Source organism: Sinohyriopsis cumingii, chromosome 5 (assembly GCF_028554795.1).
Source record: "Sinohyriopsis cumingii isolate HCF-2022 chromosome 5, ASM2855479v2, whole genome shotgun sequence".
Lineage (NCBI taxonomy): Eukaryota > Metazoa > Mollusca > Bivalvia > Unionida > Unionidae > Sinohyriopsis > Sinohyriopsis cumingii.
This window is the reverse complement of record NC_142965.1, coordinates 125,376,957-125,404,573: the sequence shown is the minus strand read 5'-3', so window position 1 is coordinate 125,404,573 and position 27,617 is coordinate 125,376,957. Positions and strand designations below refer to the sequence as shown.

Sequence of the window (27,617 nt, the reverse complement as noted above, 5' to 3'; positions counted from 1 at the left end):
ATAAGTGCATGTATAAATATTCTCTAACTGCGTTGGTTAATAAGTACATGTATAAATATTCTCTAATTGCAGTGGTTAATAAGTGCATGTATAAATATTCTCTACCTGCAGTGCTGAATAAGTGCATGAATAAATATTCTCTCACTGCAGTGTTTAATAACTACATGTATAAATATTCTCAAACTGCTGTGGTTAATAAGTGCATGTATAAATATTCTCTAACCGCAGTGTTTAATAAGTACATGTATAAATATTCTCTAACTGCAGTGGCTAATAAGTGCATGTATAAATATTCTCTAACTGCAGCGGTTAATAAGTACATGTATAAATATTCTTCACTGCAGTGGTTAATAAGTGCATGTATAAATATAATAAGTGCATGTATAAATATTCTCTAACTGCAGTGGCTAATAAGTGCATGTATAAATATTCTCTAACTGCTGTGGTTAATATGTACATGTATAAATATTCTTCACTGCAGTGGTTAATAAGTGCATGTATAAATATAATAAGTACATGTACAAATATTCTCTAACTGGTGTGGTTAATAAGTGCATGTATAAATATTCTCTCACCGCAGTGTTTAATAAGTACATGTATAAATATTCTCTAACCGCAGTGTTTAATAAGAACATGTATAAATATTCTCTAACTGCAGTGGTTAATAAGTACATGTATAAATATTCTCTAACTGCCGTGGTTAATAAGTGCATGTATAAATATTCTTCACTGCAGTGGTTAATAAGTGCATGGATAAATATAATAAGTGCATGTATAAATATTCTTCACTGCAGTGGTTAATAAGTGCATGTATAAATATAATAAGCGCATGTATAAATATACTCTAACTGCAGTGGTTAATAAGTGCATGTATAAATAATCTCTAACTGCCGTGGTTAATAAGTACATGTACAAATATTCTCTAACAGCTGTGGTTAATAAGTGCATGTATAAACATTCTCTAACTGCAGTGGTTAACAAGTGCATGTATAAATATTCTCTAACTGCAGTGGTTAATAAGTACATGTATAAATATTCTTTAACTGCAGTGGTAAATAAGTGCATGTATAAATATAATAAGTGCATGTATAAATATCCTCTAACTGCAGTGGTTAATAAGTGCATGTATAAATATGGTCTAACTGCAGTGGTTAATAAGTACATGTCTACATATTCTTTAACTGCAGTGGTTAATAAGTACATTTATAAATATTCTCTAACTGCAGTGGTTAATAAGAACATTTCTAAATATTATCTAACTGCAGTGGTTAATAAGTGCAATTATAAAATTGTATTCTCTATCTGCTGTGGTTAATAAGTGCATGTATAAATATCTTCTAACTGCAGTGGTTTAAAAGTACATGTATAAATATTCTCTAACTACAGTGGTCAATAAGTGCAACTATAAAATTGCATTCTCTATTTGCTGTGGTTAATAAGTACATGTATAAATATCCTCTAACTGCAGTGATAAATAAGTGCATGTATAAATATAATAAGTGCATGTATAAATATCCTCTAATTGCAGTGGTTAATAAGTGCATGTGTCAATATTCTTTAACTGCAGTGGTTAAAAAGTACATATATAAATATCCTTTAAATGCAGTGGTTAACAAGTGCATGTATAAATATTCTTTAACTGCAGTGGTTAAAAAGTACATGTATAAATATTATCTAACTGCAGTGGTTAATAAGTGCAATTATAAAATTGTATTCTCTATCTGCTGTGGTTACTAAGTGCATGTATAAATATCTTCTAACTGCAGTGGTTTAAAAGTACATGTATAAATATTCTCTAACTACAGTGGTCAATAACTGCAACTATAAAATTGCATTCTCTATTTGCTGTGGTTAATAAGTACATGTATAAATATCCTCTAACTGCAGTGGTTAATAAGTGCATGTATAAATATTCTCTAACTGCAGTGTTTAATAAGCACATGTATAAATATCCTTTAACTGCAGTGGTTAACAATTGCATGTATCAATATTCTTTAACTGCAGTGGTCAAAAAGTACATGAATAAATATTACCTAACTGCAGTGGTTAACAAATGCAGTTATAAAATTGTATTCTCTATCTGCTGTGGTTAATCAGTGCATGTATAAATATTCTCTAACTGCACTGGTTAAAAAGTACATGTATAAATATTCTCTAACTACAGTGGTTAATAAGTACATGTATAAATATTCTCTAACTGCTCTGGTTAATAAGTACATGTATAAATATCCTTTAACTGCAGTGCTTAATAAGTACATGTATAAATATTCTCTAACTGCAGTGGTTAATAAGCACATGTATAAATATTCTCTAACTGCTGTGGTTAATAAATGCATGTATAAATATTCTCTAACTGCGTTGGTTAATAAGTACATGTATAAATATTCTCTAACTGCAGTGGTTAATAAGTGCATGTATAAATATTCTCTAACCGCAGTGTTTAATAAGTACATGTATAAATATTCTCTAACTGCAGTGGCTAATAAGTGCATGTATAAATATTGTCTAACTGCAGTGGTTAATAAGTACATGTATAAATATTCTTCACTGCAGTGGTTTAATAAGTGCATGTATAAATATAATAACTGCATGTATAAATATTCTCTAACTGCAGTGGCTAATAAGTGCATGTATAAATATTCTCTAACTGCAGTGGTTAAAAAGTACCTGTATAAATATTCTTCACTGCAGTGGTTAATAAGTGCATGTATAAATATAATAAGTACATGTACAAATATTCTCTAACTGCTGTGGTTAATAAGTGCATGTATAAATATTGTGTCACCGCAGTGTTTAATAAGTACATGTATAAATATTCTCTAACTGCAGTGTTTAATAAGTAAATGTATAAATATTCTCTAACTGCAGTGGTTAATAAGTACATGTATAAATATTCTCTAACTGCCGTGGTTAATAAGTGCATGTATAAATATTCTTCACTGCAGTGGTTAATAAGTGCATGGATAAATATAATAAGTGCATGTATAAATATTCTTCACTGCAGTGGTTAATAAGTGCATGTATAAATATAATAAGTGCATGTATAAATATTCTCTAACTGCAGTGGTTAATAAGTGCATGTATAAATATTCTCTAACTGCAGTGGTTAATAAGTACATGTATAAATATCCTCTAACTGCTGTGGTTAATAAGTACATGTATAAATATTCTCTAACTGCTGTGGTTAATAAGTGCATGTATGAATATTCTCTAACTGCAGTGGTTAATAAGTGCATGTATAAATATTCTCTAACTGCATTGGTTAATAAGTACATGTATAAATATTCTTTAACTGCAGTGGTTAATAAGTGCATGTATAAATATAATAAGTGCATGTATAAATATCCTCTAACTGCAGTGGTTAATAAGTGCATGTATAAATATGGTCTAACTGAAGTGGTTAATAAGTACATGTTTATATATTCTTTAACTGCAGTGGTTAATAAGTACATGTATAAATATTCTCTAACTGCAGTGGTTAATAAGCACATGTATAAATATTCTCTAACTGCAGTGGTTAATAAGTGCATGTATAAATATAATAAGTGCATGTATAAATATAATAAGTACATGTATTAATATTCTCTAACTGCAGTGCTTAATAAGTGCATGTAGAAATATTCTTTAACTGCAGTGGTTAATAAGTGCATGGATAAATATCCTCTAACTTCAGTAGTTAAAAAGTACATGTATAAATATTCTCTAACTACAGTGGTTAATAAGTGCAATTATAAAACTGCATTCTCTATCTGCTGTGGTGAACAAGTACATGTATAAATATTCTTTAACTGCAGTGGTTAAAAAGTACATGTATAAATATTATCTAACTGCAGTGGTTAATAAGTGCAATTATAAAATTGTATTCTCTATCTGTTGTGGTTAATAAGTGCATGTCTAAATTTCCTCTAACTGCAGTGGTTAAAAAGTACATGTATAAATATTCTCTAACTACAGTGGTTAATAACTGCAATTATAAAATCACATTCTCTATCTGTGAACAAGTATATGTATAAATATTCTTTAATGGCTGTGATTAATAAGTACATGTATAAATATCCTCTTAATGCAGTGGTTAATAAGTGCATGTATAAAAATTCTCTAACTGCAGTAGTTAATATGTACATTTATAAATATCCTTTAACTGCAGTGGTTAACAAGTGCATGTATAAATATTCTTTAACTGCAGTGGTTAATAAGTGCATGTATAAATATTCTCTAACTGCAGTGGTTAACAAGTGCATGTATAAATATTCTCTAACTGCAGTGGTTAATAAGTGCATGTATAAAAATTCTCTAACTGCAGTAGTTAATAAGTACATTTATAAATATCCTTTAACTGCAGTGGTTAACAAGTGCATGTATAAATATTCTCTAACTGCAGTGGTTAATAAGTACATGTATAAATATTCTCTAACTGCAGTGGTTAATAAGTACATGTATAAGTATTCTTTAACTGCAGTGGTTAATAAGTACATGTATAAATATCCTTTAACTGCAGTGGTTAACAAGTGCATGTATAAATATTCTTGAACTGCAGTGGTTAATAAGTACATGTATAAATATCCTTTAACTGCAGTGGTTAACAAGTGCATGTATAAATATTCTTTAAGTGCAGTGGTTAATAAGTACATGTATAAATATTCTTTAACTGCTGTGGTTAATAAGTGCATGTATAAATATTCCCTAACTGCAGTGGTTAATAAGTAGATGTATAAATATTCTTTAACTGCAGTGGTTATTAAGTGCATGTATAAATATTCTTTAACTGCAGTGGTTAATAAGTACATGTATAAATATCCTCTAACTGCAGTGGTTAATAAGTGCATGTATAAAGATTCTTTAACTGCAGTGGGTAATAACTGCACTTATACAGATTTGGTTAACATGTCAGCTTCTGGGTAGCATATCTATGGAATGACATACGGTTGCGACCAAGTTCATTTTGGCACGTATTTTCTTTGAAAACACGGATATCATATCATATGTTTCTAATGATTGTAATTCGCGCTTTTCATCGCAGACATTCGCAGACATTTGCTTTAATATAAGGAGGGAGCAGTGCTGGCTTCTTTTCTTTATCTTGACTATTCCTTATAAAATTTACAATGCGAGATGTAGATTAAAGAGCGCAAAAGACATCAGAATTTAGTCTGCCTCCACGAAACAAACATATTTTCATTTTCTTATTTCTATTAGAATGTGAGTCATGAAAAACTGCCTATACAGATCAATTTGTGATTTCCTTCTAATTGACATGCAGCTCTCTATTTTAACGCCACTTTAAAAGAATCTACAAAGACCATTGCTAAGTTATTATTCATCTCGATGAACTATTTCCCAACATTTGTTTACTTATCTGTCGTTAATCTTGCTGCCTTTGTCCTCTTTGTGTGTGGCTGTATTTATTTTTCTTTTTTCCTCAATGATACACACTAACTCTAAACATTTGGAAATGGATGCTAGAAGGGGTACTTCTGAAAATTAAGAGAAAAATAACTCAGACTAAAATACATCAGTAATGACAACTTATTTAGCATGTAAATCCAAAAAGATGGCAAAATACCGAAAAAATCTGCTAGCTTCCAGCATCTTCTTATATTGTAATACATAGCAGGTGTAAGTGAAATGCATACACTATGGGCTGTGTCCTTGGGAAGGTGTTACTGGTAGAGGCTAGGCGTGCTGCACCGTCTCCATAAGCTGAAAATGATATACACCTGCCAGTAATAAGATTTTCACTAGGTTTTGTTGTGTACATTTACAAACAAAACAAAACTCTGAGACAGACTTACACTGAAATAATGTGGATATGTTTCATTTCTTGGTTTGATGGCATTTTAAACTAGAAGCGTAAACACACATTCATCGTGATCCTAAAAGTGGCATGATTGTGGCTAGTATGAAAACAGCTTCAGGCCATATCCCTCCAGTCTGCTAGTCGACATTTGCTAAGTTACCAAGCTCATGACAACCGGCTGATAACAATTATCAGTATCATGATTTTGATTCATCTACAATGCTATATAATTGATATGTGGTTACTAGAAACACCAAAATACACTGAAAAACCGAAATACACCGAAAGACACACCGAAATACACATGCATTTACATGTACTCTCTGTATATATCGGTTTCCACACACAAATTATTATTTGTTTTTGTTTGAATGATAATATAAAGCAAAATAAAATAATATTTATATGATTTTGATACGATTTATTTACTTTTTTCCTATTTCCTATTAAGAGTTAGTATTAGGACTGGTCGGCCTGGTGTCAGGATAATTTGACTGGGTCAGACATGATGATACATGTCTGCTGTTGTTGTTGTTGTTCTAGGGTTTTAACGCCATTTTTCAGCACAAGATAGGCTATACATGGAGGCCAGTATAACTGGTGGAGGAAGAACCCTGGAAAACCCAGGGAAGAACCACCGACCCACGAGATGCTACTGGCAGGCTTTCCCACGTACCCACGTTAGCCGAACCTTGGACTCGATCCCACACAGAGGTGAGATGGCAGTGATCCGGAACGTTGAGCGCTTTAGACCACTCAGCCACTCGGGACCCCTACATGTCTGCAGCATGATGCCCCAGTGTTAGACATCACTCTAAACTGCCATGCTGTAGACATGATAGCGATATGACTGAAATTTTTTTAAAGTTATGTTAAAAATCCATGTCACACACACACACTTCCTCTTAGGAATCGTTCATCGAGAAAACTGTATACTATATTTAACTAACACTAAATAAAATATTAAGAAATATCCCATACTAACATGCACAAGTAAGGAGAAAATAACCTTAAAATCCATACACTAATAACATCCAACAAAACTGACTTCCAGTTATCAACACAATTATCAGAATAAATACATAAACATAAAAAAACGAGCACATAGCTTCAAGAGCCACAACTGTATGTGTTGGTTCTGTCATTGTCCCATAAATTCATGTGTCCACATTGCAGTCTGTTGGCCAGTATAAAAGATCTTAAAATTCCAAGACTTTGATCAAGTGTCTAATTGTTACATCGAAACAAGTGAACTTTTGACATCTATTGATGACTAAAAGATGTACGTACATGAATATGTCTTCTCTGGAATTGTGTCAATGTCACGGTGATTGCCAGAGCATCAGCAGCCCATACATATGCAGATCTAGAGAGGAAAGGAAACTGTGATAGAATGCTTAAAGTATTTAACTTTGACCTTGATACCAGCTCAAAATGGTACATAAGACACTTTTTAGCGATAATGAGGAAGTATCTCAAGCTGTATCCCTAAAACTAAAAAGACTTTAAAGCTATAGAGTAGAAAGGAATGTATGATGGAAAATATTACATATTGATATATGACCTTGACCTTGAATGTAGGATCACCAGTGTGCTACAGAACACACTTTCTACTGATGCTATATCAGTATACCAAGTTTCATCTATTAACCTCTAACAGCTATGGAGTTGTAACCCGTATGGAAAGTGATGAAAAGTTTAAGACATTAGTCATTCACCTTAACCTTGAAGATAGGATGTCCAACATAAATTTTTTATATAACCTTCTAATGGAATTGTAAAAATATACCAATATTCAAGTTTTTCCAGTAGATAATTTGGATAAGTATACATAAAATAATCCTGAATGATTATATTAATATTAACAACTGTAATGTGAACAATATTAAAGAATACCTTTCGTTATCAACAAATGCAAATTTGTATCTTACTCCACCCCTTCCAGCTACAAATTATTCCAGTAGAAAATTTAGATAAATATGCACAATAATAATCATGAATGACAATATTACAATTGTAATGTGAACAATATTAAAGAATACATTTTATTATGAAGAAATACAAATTTTATATAAATGAATCGTATCATGAATTGCCGAAAGTAAAACCAAATGTTTTCTATTGCTTAATTGTTATTCTAGAGACATCATTAAATAAATATTTTTCACTAAGTATAATTAACTCACAAATGAACCGGGTTGTTTTATGGTCTTTGATAAAACAACTTTAAATAAACTAGAAAGATATAGAAATGGATTCGATACGTTCTATTTTTATTCCTGATGTATGGAACAATTTTTATTATTATCAGCAACAAAATATTCATTTTAGTCATCATAACAGCTCATTTTTTAAAAGGATAAGAATGGTTTAAAACAATAAAATGATTTACAGAAATAATGAAACCGGATGGCAACCCTACTAGGGAAAAACATATTGAAACAATTTCAAAACCAAAACTTTTACAATGCATCACCCAAAATATTCTGTTCACCCAACAAGCACAGAAGAACAAGCTCTATCAAAATCACGGATATCACTACTACTTAAGATCTTCCAATCTTCTCCACTATTTATGTTTTCACTTATCGCATTAAATACGGGACATTTTAATATTTGTCCCAGATGTACCTATGGACCTAACATGTGTATCATCTAAGTATGTTTCAACGGATTAAAGTAGACATCTTAATATATTCTACAGGTATTTGAATTTTAATAATAATAATAATAGTAATAATAATAATAATAATAATAATAATAATAATAATAATAATAGTAATAATAATAATAATAATAACAAAAACAATGATGACGATAATAAAAATGCTGTTTCCATTAAAATAAAAGTCATTGTCATCATCATCATTATGCATTTGTGTACATGTTAAAGATGTAGTGTCTGGACATCTTCAGTGAATGAATCAATGATACACCTACTAATGCCTTCGACTTTTGATTGAAACATCTGGCAAATTTGAAAAAAGGAGTTATGAACATAGCTAAGAAAACTATTAGGTACAGAAAACCATTCCATATAAAGAACACATGTCAATAAACGACTACTTTATCCATTCTTTTAAAAGAGCTACATACAAAGTCGAAATTGTGTGAAGAATCTGTTCCAGGGTCAGCCATTACATCGCAATGCTGGCATACTACTGGAATCAGTTCGCCATTTGTTTGATCATAGTGATGCGATATCGCGTTTGAACAAAACCTTTCATCTGGATACATAGTGAATATATATCACATGACTGCTTGGCCTTCGATATTATATCGTGTGATAACAATCATCGTGACCCACAAATTCATGATATCGGTCGGCTATGAAAATATTGTAAAAGTAGTAAATTATCAATACAGTAAACCCTCGCTATAACGAACCTTGATATTACAGATTCAGTAATATGTAGCAAACACCCACATCAAGACTTCAGAGAGGATTTATACTCAAGTTCCTCACCATTACCAAATATTCCTATGAACACGAAGGTTTACTGTATCATGATCATATTGCATATGTGATGTTGGCTTTGAATTCTCGAATCGCATGAATTTCAAGCTCAGAACTCCAAAATTTAGATAAGACACTAACCATATCTACATCGTTTAGTTAACTAAATTAAAAGTCCTGCAAATTCAGTCATTCCAACTTTACTATGAAGAAAGTTATAGAACGTCATTTTTCCCCCAGGAGCTAGTGGCTGAGTATAGTGCTTAAATATCATTCCAGGAAACAAAATGTCTGGTTTCAAAAAGGGAACAAATACTTTGTTTATGGCAGTTGAATGTGGCAATCCTTAGGAAGTAAAAACGAAGAAACTAACCTAACCAAGAAAAGCTTTCAATGGTAGATATTTTAAAATATAGGTTTAGGTGATTTAAAAGAAAACAAATCTGCAATGAAACATGTTTAGAGATGACGTTTTCTTGGTGAATAAGTGAGTGATGGTCGTACAGTTTAGTCACACAGGATTTTGTATTCCTTTACTAGCTTTCTTCTGACCACTATCAGTATAAAAGATAAAAGTGTTCAGATCATCCTTGGAATGTCTGTAAAATGTCTTGTGTGTTTGTCGAATGAAAATATATTATTTTTGCATAATGACTGGTGTCATGGAATATGTTATCATTCACGTCAGTTTGCAAATCCTCTGTCAGTATCTGTGCATGAAAAAATAGTATCCGTCGTTCTATCACAGCATTTGACATTCAGTTTCTTGAAGTGGGATTCGTAAATTAATCGTTAGGATAACAATAGCACTGTAACAAGATGATACATTGAAGAACGCTTTCTAATATTTTGTGCAGAATAAGATCTTTTCAATATGAGCATATTACTCGTAAAGACAGCAAGCACAAAAAATAAAGCTTGTCTATTAATTGTTCCAATTATGAAAATGTAGATTCCCCAGTGAAAGAGATCAAATATGTGAAGAAATGTGTTGCATATTGTCCACGTCTTATTCTCTAATGCATATTGCACGGATTTTGGACATGACCTGTATATTTTCTTTATGATGGTTTGTACATTTAATTGACTGAAGACTGAGTGTTTCATACATGCGTGCGTGCGTGCGTGCATGCATGCATACCTACATTCATGCATACAGACATCAAGATATGGGAGAAAAGATCTATAAAACGTCTTAGACATCTTTAAAGCAATATATGCTTCATATATATATACATATATATATATATATATATATATATATAGAGAGAGAGAGAGAGAGAGAGAGAGAGAGAGAGAGAGAGGGGGGAGAGAGAACTACAAATATACACCAAACAGATCGAAAAGTGCTATTCCTGGATGCTATGGGAGTATGCTTGTTAATAGTAGGCATCATTAATATTTAATGCAAGTAATAATATGACACAAATTAGAGGACCTTTAATTCATACTCTACAGAGATTTGAACCCAACTCCGCAGGTAAACTGACTTGTGTGTACAGGCAAGGTGATGGGAACCGTCCTCCCGCAAAACCTGGGTTCGAATATCAGTAAAGTACGAAATAAAACACAGGTTTACGAATATTTCAACTTCGTTCAAATTACAATCTGACAGATATTAGATGGTCCATGGCAAGACATCTTAAAGAAACGAAGGAAAGTGGCCAATTGTTTGGAACTATTTTGTTCTACTCTTTAGATAATTATATATCTGCCAAGGGATAATATACAAAACAAGGTAGTAAATAGCCAAATAGCAGATGCGATTGCTTCGGAGTGATAGTCTAGAGTGGTAATGCGACTGCTGTTTCACGCTTTCAAACCAGAGTCTGATATGACACTATTTAGCAATAATCCAGGTTATGCTATTTATACTTGCTTCATGTCCGATGCCCAGTTAAAATATTTGTAGAAAGAATGGAACAGTTGTATATAGCTGTCAAATATTTTTCCCTGTGAACAATGCGAGAAAGTAACAACATTATTTCTTGAGAAGATCAACATTTTGTTATTATTTTTTTGTTATTATTTTATTTTTATACTGCAAATGGCGAATATTTCATTTATGAATTGTATTTATTTCCGACTTCCTCGATTTAGTAATCACGATTGTTTTGTTTTATGCTAACGTCGTTTCTTGCTATTACGCTGGTCGTCGACATTCCGCTTTTAGTGAATAGTATGTCTTACTATCACTGCCAAACTTTTAAACAGCTTCACTGTTTTAAAATATATTTTCAACCCTGTATTGCCGGATTTTGTGGAATATCTCTTCAATTACTAAGTTTATTTTCATAAATCAAAGCATTACTAATATAATGGTAGCTTCAGATTTTGTATAGTGATACAAGTTAAAGCTTTCCACACGCCCATGTCTATGCTCGTCATCACAAGCGAGCCCGTAACAGTAGATGCCATCACGTGTCATGGCTTGTTCTGTCTTCGAAAATACAATTCCAGGGTCACGTATAGGAGAAATATCCATGACGAACCCCTCCCCCACCCCCTTAGCGAAGTTACCACAATCTGTCTCAACATATTGTGATGAGAGCGGAAAGGCATGTGGGTACATCAGTAACCAAACAAACCGCTATTATCCTGCTACTCGCAGTTCTAAATCCCGAAACAAAGGATGTATGTATGCTTGCGAGTGTAACCCCGTGAGCCAAACCAGTGCAGTTCTCATGAAGCGTCCACATAATATCAAAACATCCACTGCAAAGCAGATTGATATTCGCTGGCAAAGATGCTGGCAGACAGATCAACTCATATATAAGCAAGTATAACCGGTGTGAATTGTGGCAGCAATCGCACTGACTTAATTTGTATAATTCGTATAATCAAGAAAATGGACAATTTCTGTGTGTCTTTAGTTCTCAAGGAGGAAACAGCGATTTCTTGAGTTCAGCAAGAAATAGAGTATTCTGTCGACCCTATCATTTTCAAACAAGAAGCGAGTATTTCTTGCCTTCTACAAGTAAATACCAAATTGAAATCCATTGATGTGAAAAACGAATCATATTGTCGTTGGCAGTGTTAATCAATATTCTTGGTCTAGAATTACCAATCTATGTATGCGAACGTAAGGCAACCTTGGACAAAGATAATGTTTGAGCCATATTGTATTCTTTCTTACAACAGCATGACGAAATTCCTCCATACACAACTAGAACAGATTGTAGCTTTGCAGCCTGGAATAAAATTTCGCTTTAATATTGACTCTTAATAAATTATATCCACAAGCATCTCTAGCATTTAACATAAAGCTTCTCTTACTCCCTTGGTTAATAACTGCAAGCATAAAAATTATCCAACAACCAGAGATTTACTTTATCGACTCAGTTCCAGGGATACAATCCATGTGGTCGCACACAGTTGGAAATGCATTCTGGCAGTTAAGGAACTGTTAATTTTGGTGTGTTTGTTTCTTTTGAATCGCAGAAAATATTATCAAGAATGACATGTTTGTATACAAAGTGTTCTTAGAAAAAAAATTGAATTGAATATCAGTCTATCACCATTGAGAAGTTTCATTTTCACGATGGTGAAATTACTGCTTCCAATTTTTTTAAATGTAAAATCAGTTACACTCGCTCACACAGAGATATATATACAAGACAGTTGTCATTTCAACCGCTTCGGTGGCCTAGCGTTTAGAGCGTCAGCCTCTAACGCGGGAGGTCGTGGGTTCGATTACCGGTCGAGTCATACCAAAGACTTACAAAAATGGTACTAACAGCTGCTTCGCTTGGTGCTCAGCATTAAGAGGTTAGTGTTAGGACTGGTCAGCCTGGTGTCAGGACATGATGCCCCAGTGCTAGACATCACTATAAGCTGTAACATTGCAGATATAGTGGCAATATAACTGAAATTTTTTAAAAGCTACGTGAAAAATCCAAATCACACACATGCACATACACAGTTGTCATTTCCAAATTTGTTATTTTTATTATGAAATATTGAACGTAAATTAGGTTCATTGGATATGAAGATAGTGATTGAGTTTCTACTGTATATTGTTTTTAATGAGTTAATTAAATGTGTGCTATTTTAATTGAAGAAAAATAAATGAATAGGTCTTTAAAATTTATTTATATATTTTAAATATTTGTTTAGCTTTTTGTGAACTCATTTCACAAATGTACATGCTAATTAAATGTGACTTTTCCATATTTAACTTTACTTGCAGTTTTTTCTAGTATTTAATGATTTCATTAAACTGCAAGGCATTTGACATCTCTTCTGTAGTCTTCTGGGACATTAAACTGCATTTTTTATTTGGAAATAGTATTTTTTGCAGTTTTTCTGTGTTGTTTTATGACATCATTAAACTGGATTATTAATGTGATTAGTTTACTGTAGTTTTTTGTGACATCATAAAAATGGTTACCTCATTTAAATATTTCGGCAAATTTCACTTCCATTTTCACTACATTTTAACTGCAGTTTGATTTTCATGATGGCTAAAAATACTGCTATGTGCAAGTTGTTAACATTTACAAGTTTAGCTGCTATTGAGCTGAAATTTAACTGATCTCAAAGAAACTTGTATAAAACTGCAAGTTTACAACACTTCTTTCTGCCAAGTTTAATCAGAAAAATCAATTAGGAAAACCTGAGAAATTCTTTTCCATTAAAAATTAAACCTTATGCAAAATGCAAAACTATAGAGTACCACCATAGGTTTGATTTTTAAGGAAAAATAATGACGACATTTAGCAATGAAATGTCAAGCACGTACAATGCACTGTCGAGGACACTTCCAACTACATGTACTTCCATCTGTTAACAGTTTTATTGGTCTTTGAGACTGTTACCATTTTGATAACCCCTTAAAACCAAAACCGAACTACTTAGTGTTCCGTCCTCATGAATTTGATACGCAGTGTAGCATGTAGCCTATTTATATGTTAATGGTATCAACAGTGAAGGAAAGTTCCAATTCTAAACACGAAAAAGATAAATTGTGTGAGCTCACTAGACTGCATTTCAAATTCTGAAATTTTAGATCACACTCACGAATCCATTTGTAAGACACTCCTTTCTTCAACAAAGAGTTAATGGCACTGAAATGTGGAATGAATTTATGATGCTTGTTAAATATCCCAAGCACTCATTGATGTTCCTTTCAATTTGGTGGTTCAAGATACTGTTTTGAAAAATCTCTTATCACTGCATGGATGTATACTGGCTTAGGAAATTTAGTGTCCTAAAAATAAACATTCTGATTTTGCAAACCAACCATTTTTGGGTCCTAGCTTAAAATCTGAGCTCTCAAGTTTGCTCAGTGCCTTTTGTTTCCCCTGGAAAAATACCCATCTGTAGAAATTTATTTACTAAACTATGGTCTAGAGATACATGTTTTATGAAATTAGGTGTACATCATGAATGTCATGCCTAAAGTCTTGAGTTTGGGAATTTAAAAATCAGAAATCACAACAGAACCTGTATGAACTATTCCTATTTTAATGTTATTGACATTTGTTATGGGTTTATTAGATTTTGCAACATGGACAGTTCTCGGAACAGCTTATATTTATGGTACAGTAGTGATTGTATCCTGTCTTGTAGCTGATGATGCAAAACATGTGTTTTGACAGGTGGTAAATGAAATGGATGCTGGTTTGTTAAAATAGCCAAAGGTTTTAAATGAATTTGGTTTTGAACTAATTTGGCATACATAAGCCCAGGATTGTCATCTGTCACAAAAACATTTTTTATGTTTATGCAATCATGATAAACTTTATTTACATTGTTATATAACAGCTGAGGATATAAAGATAAACATATTACAGCTTATGCTTATTTAAATGAGCATCATCACAATTTACCAATTTGTTTGGTCTGCAAGTGCTCTTTTCTTTCTCTCAAATAATTTATACATGTGGCAGTTGTATAAATCTGCATCAACAGAATTGTTGTACAATATGATGTTAGTCAATATTGCATGCTTATTGACATAAAACAATCTCATTACAATTGCTAAGTATTTTCATACTGACAGTTCAGACTGGATGACAAGTAACAAGGCCACAATCAATTTTTTTTTGGTGAAATATCTCCATGATCATGATATACACCTTGCATACCAACTTGAACATCATTATGGCTCAGTTGTTTGCTTTATATAACAACACATTCCAAGTTAGAATTTGTGTTGGTTTTCAAACATGAAAATGAATTAGTTTTTACTAAAGTCAAATATAATACTGTTGTCAGATCTAGTCAGTACCTAGCTTAAGCAGCATCTAAGCAAACACTCTACTTGACTTGTGAGCTTTCATGACAAATTACTTGAATGCTGACTGTCCCAGCATGCTGGCCATTGGTACCTGATGACTGAAAACTCACCACGTCTGATGTACTTATATCATAAAATGGTTTTGCTATAACATGTATGGTACAGCCAGCGACTAACAAAGCTGTTGCAAAAATGTTACTAATTCTTTTCCCATTTTATTATGCAATTACTATCATGTGATACTGATTCTTTTAAATCTTCATTTACTTATGCTGAAGTGTTTATATCACATGAGAATCATCACGCTGACACACTATTATCTCAGTTGAATGTTTTCTTATAAAACTGCACACAGTCGTGGGCCTAATGGTTCATCTGGAATCACAATAGATGTACGTATGCTACATCTGGTTGATTATTACCATTACCTGATCAATTTCATCTTGCCTTGACATCTGTATCAATACTTGTATGGAGGCAATTCAGCACTAACCGGTAATGTTGCTTGGAGGATTCTCCAAAATGTGTTAATCTGTCAGCAAATATTCAATATGACTTTAATGTTGAGACATTCTTGATGCAGTTGAAACTGCAGCAAATGATGCCTACTGGTGATCAGTATCAGTGGGCTTCTGTTTTATATGTATTTAGAGCAATACAGTACTTTTCCATTTTTCTTGCTCTGACAAAAAAGTGAGTTGGGCTGAAAGTCTTGTCATAACCTTATATATAACTTTTCTTCAACTTTTGACTAATTATTTTCTTCAGCTATTAAATTTCAGTTTTCCTTTCTGTAACAACTAGGATTTATCAGGTAAGGGGTAAAATGATATAAGAGTTGGACCTTGTACATGCAGGTTCAATTGCAGAACAGTAAAGACTTTGACTGGGAGTCGATGTCTGCATGTAGGAACTTCTTCACCAATTTCGTTTACAACTGCAGGTTGCTGAATGTTAACAGTTTGTGTTCTAGTCATACTTGTATTGTAACCATTGTCCATTTGCAGGTTGCTGAATGTTAACAGTTTGTGTTCTAGTCATTCTTGTATTGTAACCATTGTCCATTTGCATGTTGCTGAATGTTAACAGTTTGTGTTCTAGTCATACTTGTACTGTAACCATTGTCCAGATGATGGCAGTGCTGAAGTCTCATTATGATCATTATTATATTCAGCAGGATTTAAAACGTGTCTTTAATCTGGGTTCAGTTACAGTGCAATTGGTATCAAACTCGAAATCTTTTTGTCTGTTTTCTTCATTTCCAATGTTTTCTTGATACAAATACATGCTGACATTTAATTGGTCAAGGGATAAAATGAATACTCCTGAAAGTGTTTCTTCTTTTATTTTTTATTTTTTTATATTTTAGATTCTTTTGAATTTTCTTACCAAAGAGTTCTCCCTGAGGAGGTCAGTCCAAGTCAGGTACACACCGGTAATTAGGAAGGGAACCAACTTAGTATGATTGAATCACAACCATGAAATTGAGTTATCACCCTTTATCTACAACACTTTTCTAATGAACCATATAAACTCAGTATTACATAATGATGATGCTGTAGAAAAACCAAACATTAATAGCAGTGTTTTATGTGAACTTTTGATATTCCTGCCAAACTGTGCTTACATGACAAGGGTTGAAATGAAAACTATGGTGGAATAGTCTGCAAATGTGTAAACTCCATCGCAACTTGCACACTTGGAATGTGAGAAAATGTTGGTTTTACAACATGTATAAATTCTTCATTGCAATCCATTGTTGATAATCTGCTCCATGCCTTCATCACCTGTGGCTTCCAGTGCAGAGATTCCTTGTTTTTCATGGGTAAACATTATATAAAACAAATATACATCCCCAACACTGCATTACACCACCTGCACATCATTACACCACCTTACACCACCTGCACATCATTACACCACCTGCACAACATTACACCACCTGCACATCATTACACCACCTGCACAGCATTAAAAGTGCCAGTTTGATTAATCAGTAAGTGAATGTACTTGGAAGACAAACTGAAAGATTGGTTTATTCATGCAGCGTGAATATATGTTTGACCACAATGAGACAAAGATTCCTTGCGCTTACTGTAATTGGTTAAGCAGCTGTATGCATATTTATTGAGAATTAGGGAATCTCCATACACGCGGCCACGGTGATACGGAACATAAAATATATCCCATGACTTGCAACTATGGTACAAATTTAATTATTATGTTACAGTATAATTTCTTTTATAATCTGCTGTATCTAACTTGGAAATGTCACTATTTACCATGTTTACTCCTCAGAGTGATATAAATAATAATATCTTTTGAATTCTTTACTACTTTTGCAGATTACAGTGGCAGTGTACTGGCTGGTTGGCCTTATTTTAGCAGCTACATACGACCTCACATGTCACCACTTCTGGCGCTTCATGCAACCAATCAAATGCAACAGTATGCAAGTGTTCAGAGGACTCAGAGAAACGTCTGGTCGTGGATTGTTCACATTCAACGCACACGGAAGCCCCTGAGCTTCCCAGAAATGCAGTCATTCTCATTCTCAGCCACAATGAGTTGCAAGTATTGAGGAATGGAACTTTTTCCACCCTGTCTCAGTTATTATATTGGTATCTAATTACATACGAGTAATCGAACTGGATGCATTTCAAGGTTTGGAGAACTTGCAGGAATTAATTCTTGATAGCAATATTCTTCCCTTATCAGCTCAGGTATTTCCAAAGGGCGTGTTCCGACATTTGACAAACCTTTCACATCTTTCTATGCAAGACATTATCAAAGACATTAGTCAGAGTCTTTCATATCCAGACGATGCCTTTGGTGATTTAACGTCACTGACAACATTAAAAATAGATGGAATTCCTCATCCAATGTTCGGATTTGGATTCAACAAGCTTACAAAGCTCAGAGTCCTTAACGTCACGCCAAAAAGATGTTTTCTGAACACCCTCTCAAATGAAACGTTTCTTCATTTAATGTCTTTAACTTATTTGGACATCAACGGTTGTCACATTGAAAGCATTCAACCGGGCACATTCTTTCCACTGCATAAACTTGAATATCTAGATATGTCTAACAATGAAAAGCTTGGTATGGATGGATTGTTGAATGCAACATTTGGACTCCAGAATAGCTCTATTTCCATCCTGAAGGCTAGAAAACTTTACCCAACTTTCCATATTGGAGTGTTTGTAAAAAATAATATATTTAAATTCTTACAAAATACAAATATTAGAGAATTATACGCGGACAGTAATAATTTTCAGATCATCGAAAACGGTTGGGCCGACTACTATCCCAGTTCATTAGAAATATTTTCAGTTCGAGACAATAGGTTTTCCTTTGGATTGTACCTATTTGAACTAACAAGCTGCAGTGGCATGAAAATCTTTTATGTGGATCAACAGAACACGGCACATAGCCCATTTTCTTCATCAGATAAATGATTGCAGTGGAAAAGAATGCAGAAGATGCAAGTTTCACATCTGATAGTGATTATGTACAGATGAAAAAAAATGTTATTCAGAAGAGATGCTGTACTTAAGGAAAATTTTCAGTATAATTTCTCTATCAATGTAGCAATAACTCAAGCTTATGAGATACATTTGAACAAAAACAAACAAAGGAGGGACAGTTTTCGTCAAGTCATAGAGCAGACTTCAAGCCTAATAAGTACTCGGGCAAGTGGCAAAGAAAAAGACTCTGCTGCAAGTTCTGAAAAAAATATATTCTGTTGGTTTCCACTTTCGTCTTCCTCCAGACTTACAAGAGTTTTATCTCCAAAGTTCAAATCTCAGATATGATATTATAGAGTTAATTCTTTTGAATAACTCGCTACAGACACTAAATTTATCAGGAAATGCACTATTCAAGTGGACAGGGCCTATAGTTGGTCTGAACAATCTCCAAGTATTAGATTTGTCAAACAACCTTTGTTCCGACATTGGGAAACATTTCTTTGAAAACTTCAATAGTCTTGAGATTCTTTTCATTGGACATAACCTTCTTGGCTATGTAATTGAGGAGGATATTGACGGAGAAATTTTTGACAACTTGAAGTCTCTCAAAAGATTAGACATATCAGACAATAGGATTTCATTTATACCTTCAAAGTTCTTCTTGGGTTTATTAAACCTGGAGATATTTAATGTCAGCAAGAATTTTCTGCAAACAGTCGATTTTGAGATCAACCACATGAAGAAAATTTCACAACTTGACTTTCAACAAAACTTACTGAGTTTAATCCCAGCTAACATAAGAAGTCACCTTTCTGATGTAAAATCTAACAATATTTCCATCTATTTGGAGGGAAATCCACTTAAATGTGACTGTGATGCCTTAGATTTTCTGAAATGGATAGATAACGAAAAAAGTCAAATAATGTTTGTCAACATTTACAACAACACTTGCAATTTCAATGGAATCATTAGATCATTTCGCAACCTAGCCATTCTCATTAACGATTTAGATAAAAAATGTGCTAACTACACTGCAGTCATTTTGATTGCCTCTATCTGCTTTGCTCTTTTATAATAATTACAGTAATAGGACTAATGTACCGACATCGGTGGAAACTTCGTTATTTTTACTACATGACCAAGAGAAGATACAGAGGTTATACTAGTTTTGATGAAGTCGACTCAGACAACTATCAATACGATGCATTTTTGTCCTATGCGGAAACCAATTTACGACTGGTAAGATTCACACTTCTTTCAAAACTGGAGGATGAAGGACTTCACATGTGTATTCACCACCGCGATTTTCTGCCAGGAGAGGCAATTTCTGCTAATATTGCCAATGCTATCCATTGCAGCAGAAAGACGGTAGTTCTACTCGATGATGACTTTCTTAGCAGCTACTGGTGTATGTATGAGCTAAACATTGCTAGAATGGAAAGCCTTTATTCGAGAAGAGGAGAAGATATTATGGTGCTAGTTGTCAAGGAAGGAATAGACAAAAGTAAGCTTCCACTGGAGTTGTTGGACTTAATCCATAGGAATACGTACATAGAACTTCCACACGATCTTCAAGTAATTGATACATCAGGTATATGTGGCAGAATCAAGGATGCTATTTTAGAGTAGTTGGAAAACTAGTTCTTTTCAGTGTTTACTATGTATGTATGAGGAGAGAAAGATGAAATACTGAAAATTGGTGTAATGTCTCTGTCTGTTTGCCTTGGGTTCTATTATTTTTAACTTTGTTCTAATTCTCTTATTATGCATATTTGTATTTAACATTTTTGTAAGCATTATTTTATACTCAAGGTGAAAATTTTAAGCATTCAACATATTTTTTTAAATTTATGAATGTATCATATTCATATGTATTCACTTTTGAAAGTGTGCACATTTGGATAAAGAGACATGCAATATATTTTGACTTTTGTGACTTTAAGTGTGCACAGCAGAAACTATAAATTGTAAATAGTTTTACCTGATAGGCATACCTAGATTCAGACCCGATCAGAGGGGGTAGGCCATATGGCTTGGGCCCCAGCCCTTAAGGGGCCTTGAAAGTCTGAAAATGATAAATATACATCATTGTCTTATTAGTTGTCTTTTAAATCATTTGATTGTAAATTATGCTTGTTTGGCATTTAATTAATTTCCAAAATTTCAATATAACCAGGACCTAGGGGCCTCAAATTCTAGTGGCCTGGACCTCTCGCAGCCTCTTAAGGGGCCTGTCTGGATTATATTAATCCAATTACAAATAGGAACAAAAATACTTATGCAGCTCCCACCAGAACGAGCAATTGATTCTTTTACCAGGAAATGACAGTCAAAAATATTTCCAACTAGATTCAAACAACCCTTATAATACCTAAATGCAAGTATATGCATATGTCTTCACACTATAGTGTTCATCTATTCAAACCACAAGATTACTGCTGTTACAGATGCATAAACTCAGCATTGTAAATGTGAATCTTTTGGACTGTCAAATTTTTGGTGAAATTTTGAAAAGGAAAAAATTGCGATTGCCCGTGGTTGCTTTAAGAAAAGATGGCTTTGCTTCACATAGTTATGCATACATGCCATCCATTACACTTTTATCGTAATTATTATGCTTTTTTTCACCAAATAACATTTTCTGCTAAACAGTATATGGATTATGCTTTTCTGCTGCTTTAAAAAAATAAAATGAAAATAAAGCAATAAAAGTTATTTTTGTCATTTTTATTATCATCTATTTAATTCTACTCATATAAATTTGAGAATATTCGTAAAAGGTAACTGCTGTATATGAATAATATAAGATCACTTTCTTTTTTTCCTATTTATAGCGACTATGTGAACCCTTTCCAAGAAAACAGATGGGTTTCCTCAAAACTGAACTTTGCCTAACATTTTCATTTTATTGATATGCTAGTTAGTGAGCCATTCTATATTTTCAAATAAAATGGCACCAGATGTTAAGTGAATTATGCTTTATAGTGTGAGTTGTGGATGTTATCTTTTCAAGCTTCAAAACATGTCAGATCAGAAAAATGGACAAATCAACACCGCTTTACAAACTTTCAATGAAGAATATGAGAGTAAGGTAAATCAGCACACTAAGCACCTCACCATGATCGTTGCAGGATTCCAGTTCATGATCATTCTGCGAAAGTTACACATGTAGACTATTTGAAATGAGTGATGAATATACATAATTTTTCAGCATATTTTGTGTTTGTATTCTGGTTCTAATTCATAAGGATTTTAATCTTTGTGACAAGAATTTTTACCAGCTGCAGAACTAGCTTAATAGTACAAATGTATCTTTTTCATACGTGCCTTAATTCTGGCGTGTAATTTATAGATTACTTTTTTATGCATAAATTGTCCTTTTTTGCCACTTATAACAGCAATAATTACGCTTGTACCTCTCGGTGGGATTGGCATGTATATTTATGTACGGGTCTGCACTTGAGGTACAATCTAGTCATTTCTCTCTATAGAGAAGCTGTATTTATCACTTTCAATATACACAATGTAGCATCTATCATGTGCAGTAAGAGCATATCGATAAAAAAATAGATGATCAGAGAATGTTATTTTTATTTTTAATATAAAGTAGATATGAGATGAAGAGACAAAACTGTGTGGAAAAGGATGATTGTATGTACGTGCACAGATGTTGAGTCATTGGAGGAGTTGCATGATATTGTAATCTGCAGCAGAATTCTTGAGAATGGGGGATTAAAGAAATTTGCCTACAATCATTCTGAGAAATTTTGGCACTGAAATAATGTTGCAACATGCCTGTTAAGCTCTAATATGTATTGTCCAATGCGAGCTTCTTTTGCAGGTATTAAAATGAATCTCCTTGGATCCTATCACAAACTTTAACCCATGAAGCCAGCTAACAGTTTTCAAATCACAAGATAGCTTGCAAACGACACTGGCTAGTCTTAAAACAACCCTTTCTAAAGCAACAGCCAAACTGGCAAGTTGAGAAGAATGATATATTTATATTGTTTCTATTTATTTCTCATACATTGGTATCTTCCCATAAAGGAATATATGAACTCAATTATGGCCCAATACTGATAATTCAAGTCAGACACATATATTGTTTTCTTCCTTGACCTCAAGATATATATTAAAAAAATATCCAAGAAAATATGATGGATTTAGATCGTTTACAAGTCAGAGCAAGAGTAGTTTATTCAAGCTATTTTTCTCAAAATCAAAGAGCCCTTAAAAAAGTGACTGGTTGGTCCCATACATTACTAATCTGCTGCTTCAGCAACATCATTATGATGATGATGGTTATGACAATGTTAATAATGGTGATGTAGCAAAATTTCATATTAGTTATGTTGTTCCAGCTACTCTGTCAGTTTTCACAACATCATGGTATGGTATACAGTCCACTATATTTGTTGTTCACTTGTGCCTCGGGGGATACCTGAATGTAACATGATGACATCATAACATCTTTTCCTAAAGCGGCCATAGGACTTGATCAACTATTTATACCCTTCTATACTTACACACATGTAATTAAGGTACTCCTGTGTACGTTAATTCCAAAGCATAATTTCTACTGTGCTCATGTGAAGTGACATAACTAAAATACAATGTTGCATAAACCTGAAGAAACATGGACATATATAATGTACATCCATGTATTTTCTGTTAATGATATTTCCTTTAATGAACAGTGTGCTTATGGGCAATAAAACACATGACTCGGAATGTGTAGGGGTTTGTTTTATCAGGATGATATCAACATATTTGACTGAGTCTAGAACACTATAATTATTCGGTTGGGTTGAGCGATCATCTCAGAATCCTAAAATTACTCTCGTTCGGTGTACATCTAAAAAGATTGCAAGTTTACATTTTGTTGACAGCTTAGTCGCCCATATTTCCAGGGAGCATGATTTTCTGCAGTTTTATACAAAATATTGTGAACTCAGTGGATGGCTCATCATGACATTTTCGATATACGTTTATTATGTCGAGCATCATGACGTTCTCTGTATATTATATCGAGCTTATAAAGATGACAAATCACTTCAATTTTTAGCTCTACTGGTCATAAATCAGAAGAGCGTATTGGATGATCTGTTCTCTGTCTTCCATCCAGTACCACATGTTTGTTATTACATTTTCTCCTAAACTACTTGGAGGATTGCCATGAAATTTTACACACAGATTCATCACATAGTTGTTCATAAATGAAAATGGTGGGCCCTGTGACATCCAACAAGGCCGAAGGACATGGGGTACTGATTATATGGAAAAATGGGAACCAGCCTGGGAATGGGTGAATATAAAATAGAGTATTTATGAGTTTGGCTGATGAGAATTGTTTAATAATGTAAGTTATTTTTTAGGAAATGGAATCTTTTGAGAGCTCATCCTAGTTGTAACTGAAAAAAACAGACATTGTTTTATTGATGGAATTTCAGTCCTTTAACAGTCTTGAGCTTGCAACACTCATTACTGAAATTAACACCTGATTCTTTGGTGCAGAATTGAAAGCACATGTCTTAAACACATCAAAGATCTCAGAAACACTTAATCACACATATTTAGACACAATTTTTTTTATATCTGGGATACAGAAAATCACTTATGCAGGAGTTCTTCTTCTGCACACAATTGCTGGACAGCAAATTCAAGGGCTTGCCAGTCCTGCTTCAACCACCTGCTGAGTGAAAATATGTTGAGCGATTGATCATTATAGTTGTGCTGATATTTACAACGAGAAAATACAATGCCGTAATATTCTGCAAAATTCGAGCAAAAAACTTACTGGCCTTTACAAAGCTTTGTCTTTCCTTAGAATCTCTGCTCTAAGTTTTACCGCCATATTACGAGTTGCTCTCTCAGAGTAACTCTATATTGCTCAGGATTCTACCTAGGCAAGACTAAATTTTTGCTTGCTAGTTAAAAGTTATAATTCGGATCGAAATTGTTACGACATCCTCTATCTCAATTCCGACTTGTTATCGCTTTGACCCAGTCCAATCAAACTTAGTGGACAATGTCCTTCTCGCTGTCTGTCCATGTGGGGATGGATGTAGAACACGCCCCGTTCTTCGCTGGTTCCTCTGATCTTTGGACAAAGCTGTAACACAGATGGGAAGTCGCTCGATCTAATGGCTGTGCCGATTCTAGATGCTAGTCTTCTCTCTGGTCACTGTAAACTTGTACAAGAGATTAACTCTAGCCTGTGGCAATGTTCAGACATCAAAACATGGCTTGTAATAATACTTTAGTTTATACATGACTTACGAACTGGTGCTGAGCAAACGTGAAATTAAGAAATATCAACTGTTGACAAGAAATGGTGGAGGGGTTGTAGTGTGTAGAGTGTGTAGATTTGACTATGTTAGGTTGAGTGTTTTGCACATTAGTTTATATCTATGAAATTACTTATATAAAGTTTATACAATTTACCATTTATAGAGTAATTATGGTGAGCAATATGATATTTACTAGTTGTGTTTTGAAACATATTGCTTCAGATATGATCACTTAGGTCTCTTCCACCATGCTTAATGTCGATGACCTGTCATGACATTGCATCTCACTTCAGATTTTGTATTTAAATGGACTTAATGTCCACCTTACTTAAGTTTTAAATTATATGTCTTCTGGGGGGAATTTTAGGTCATTTTTGTTATTTAAATCTCCTTTTCTGTAATAGTACATGTACATATAGATGGCCACCTTTACCTTTTACTCATTAATTACATAGTATGACAAGGCTGGTAATATATTTCAGTATCAAATTAAAGAGAGATAAATGGTGATATTAGAAAAGGTAACTCTTATTCGACAACTTATTTTAATATTTTTTGTGTTGATTTTCTTAAGTAAAGCTCAAATACTTGAATATTTCCTGAAACATGAACGCGCAATATAATTTAATATTCACTAATGTAATCTTGGACAGGCAGAATTATGCACATTGTTTACCTATGTATTGAACTACTTTTCCTAGGCCTCTAAAGAAAATCAAGGGTGGATATAGGACAAAAGGGTAGTAATTATATGGAACAATGGGAACCATCCTGGATATGGGTGAACATAAAATAGAGTATACATGGTTTTGGCTGGCCAGGATAGGTTAATAATGTAAGTTATTTTTTAGGAGAAGGAATCTTTTGAGAGCTTATGCTAGTTGTAACTGAAAAACTAGAGACATTGTTTTATTGATGGAATTTCAGTCCTTTAATAGTCTTGAGCTTGCAGCACCCATTGCTGAAATTAGCACCTGACTCTTTGGTGTGGAATTGAAAGCACATATTTCAAACACATGCAGGTCCAGAAGATGCCGCAGCTCATATCCTTTTCTGTACACAGAAACCGACATCCAGGTTTCATCGATACTGATAAATAAAAGTTTGATCAAGATCACTCAGATATTTCAAGTTATTGAATGTTAAATATCATGGTGTTTGCATAGGTTTACAATGGGAACTGAATTAGTACCGTGAGTCCTGAAACTGTGTCCGTCTTCATAATCTTGTCACTAGTCTACTAAATGGATTGTTATATCAACATGGGGTTTTCACAGACTTGCAATGATGTCTAATTGGTCCTAATTGAAAATGGTCCCCATCTGAGGTGCAATATGGCTGCTACAGCTGCTAAATTGAATAATTTCTTATCACAACTCCTCCTGAGCAGATGGTCAAATCACCATGGGGCGTTTCCTAAATAAGTTACTTCTAGTCGGTCTTAAATTAAATTGGTTCCGATCTCACAATCCAGTATTGCCACCACAGTAGCCATGGCTGCTATCATGTTATTGCTTCTTGACCACCAAAGTGGCCAACTTGAAAATCTTATCTCTTTTCGTCCTGATTGGATGGTCATATTCGAATCAGATTTTAACCAAATGATATATTATGATGAGTAGTTAGTCCTAAATGAAAATGGTGCTGATCTAAGGTCTAATATGACCACCAAAGCAGACATGGTGAAAATTATCATCGCTTCTCGCGAATAAAAAGTAATATTACCATGGGGTTTCACCAGAAGACTTGTTATGATGTTTAGGTGGTCTTGAATAAAAAGAATGCAACTTGCAAATCCAATAAGGCCACCACAGTGGCCATCTTGAAACTGTTGTAATTGCTACTCCTCCTGAACTGATTGTAATATTAACATGGGGAGTTTGCTAAATGACTAATGACAATATCTAAAGGAAAATGGCACTGGTCCAATATTGATTATTGACTCAATAGCAACCTTCTTGAAAATCTTGTTTCACCACTATGCATTAAAAGGAAAAAATCATCATATATAGAATTATTGGAAATTACTTATGGCCAGTAGAGTATGGGTCCTTTTGAGGGATTCTTGATTAGGCATCGGGGGCTTTTTGGTCATCTCAGCTGAATACCGCATCAGGCAGAATTTCTCAATGTGACCATTTCTTGTGCTTTTGGAATAGCTATGATACATCGTACGCTTTATGGTGGCCATCATCTAATGACGTGCATATTGACAAGTATTTGTATTCATGACATGTGTAGACCAATTATTTACGTGCTGCCCTACCTTGTTCTTGTGTACTATATTTCTTCGCGTATTGGAATGTTCTTTCTTTTTCTAACCTGTGGTTTTAAAATATTGAATGTAGATAATCGACCT

At 33.6% G+C, this 27,617-nt stretch overlaps 1 pseudogene; it reads left to right on the top strand.

Moving 5' to 3' along the window:
• The first annotated feature begins 10,673 nt into the window (after window positions 1-10,673).
• Window positions 10,674-20,594, top strand: LOC149800131 (toll-like receptor 4; annotated as a pseudogene).
• The last annotated feature ends 7,023 nt before the right edge of the window (window positions 20,595-27,617 follow it).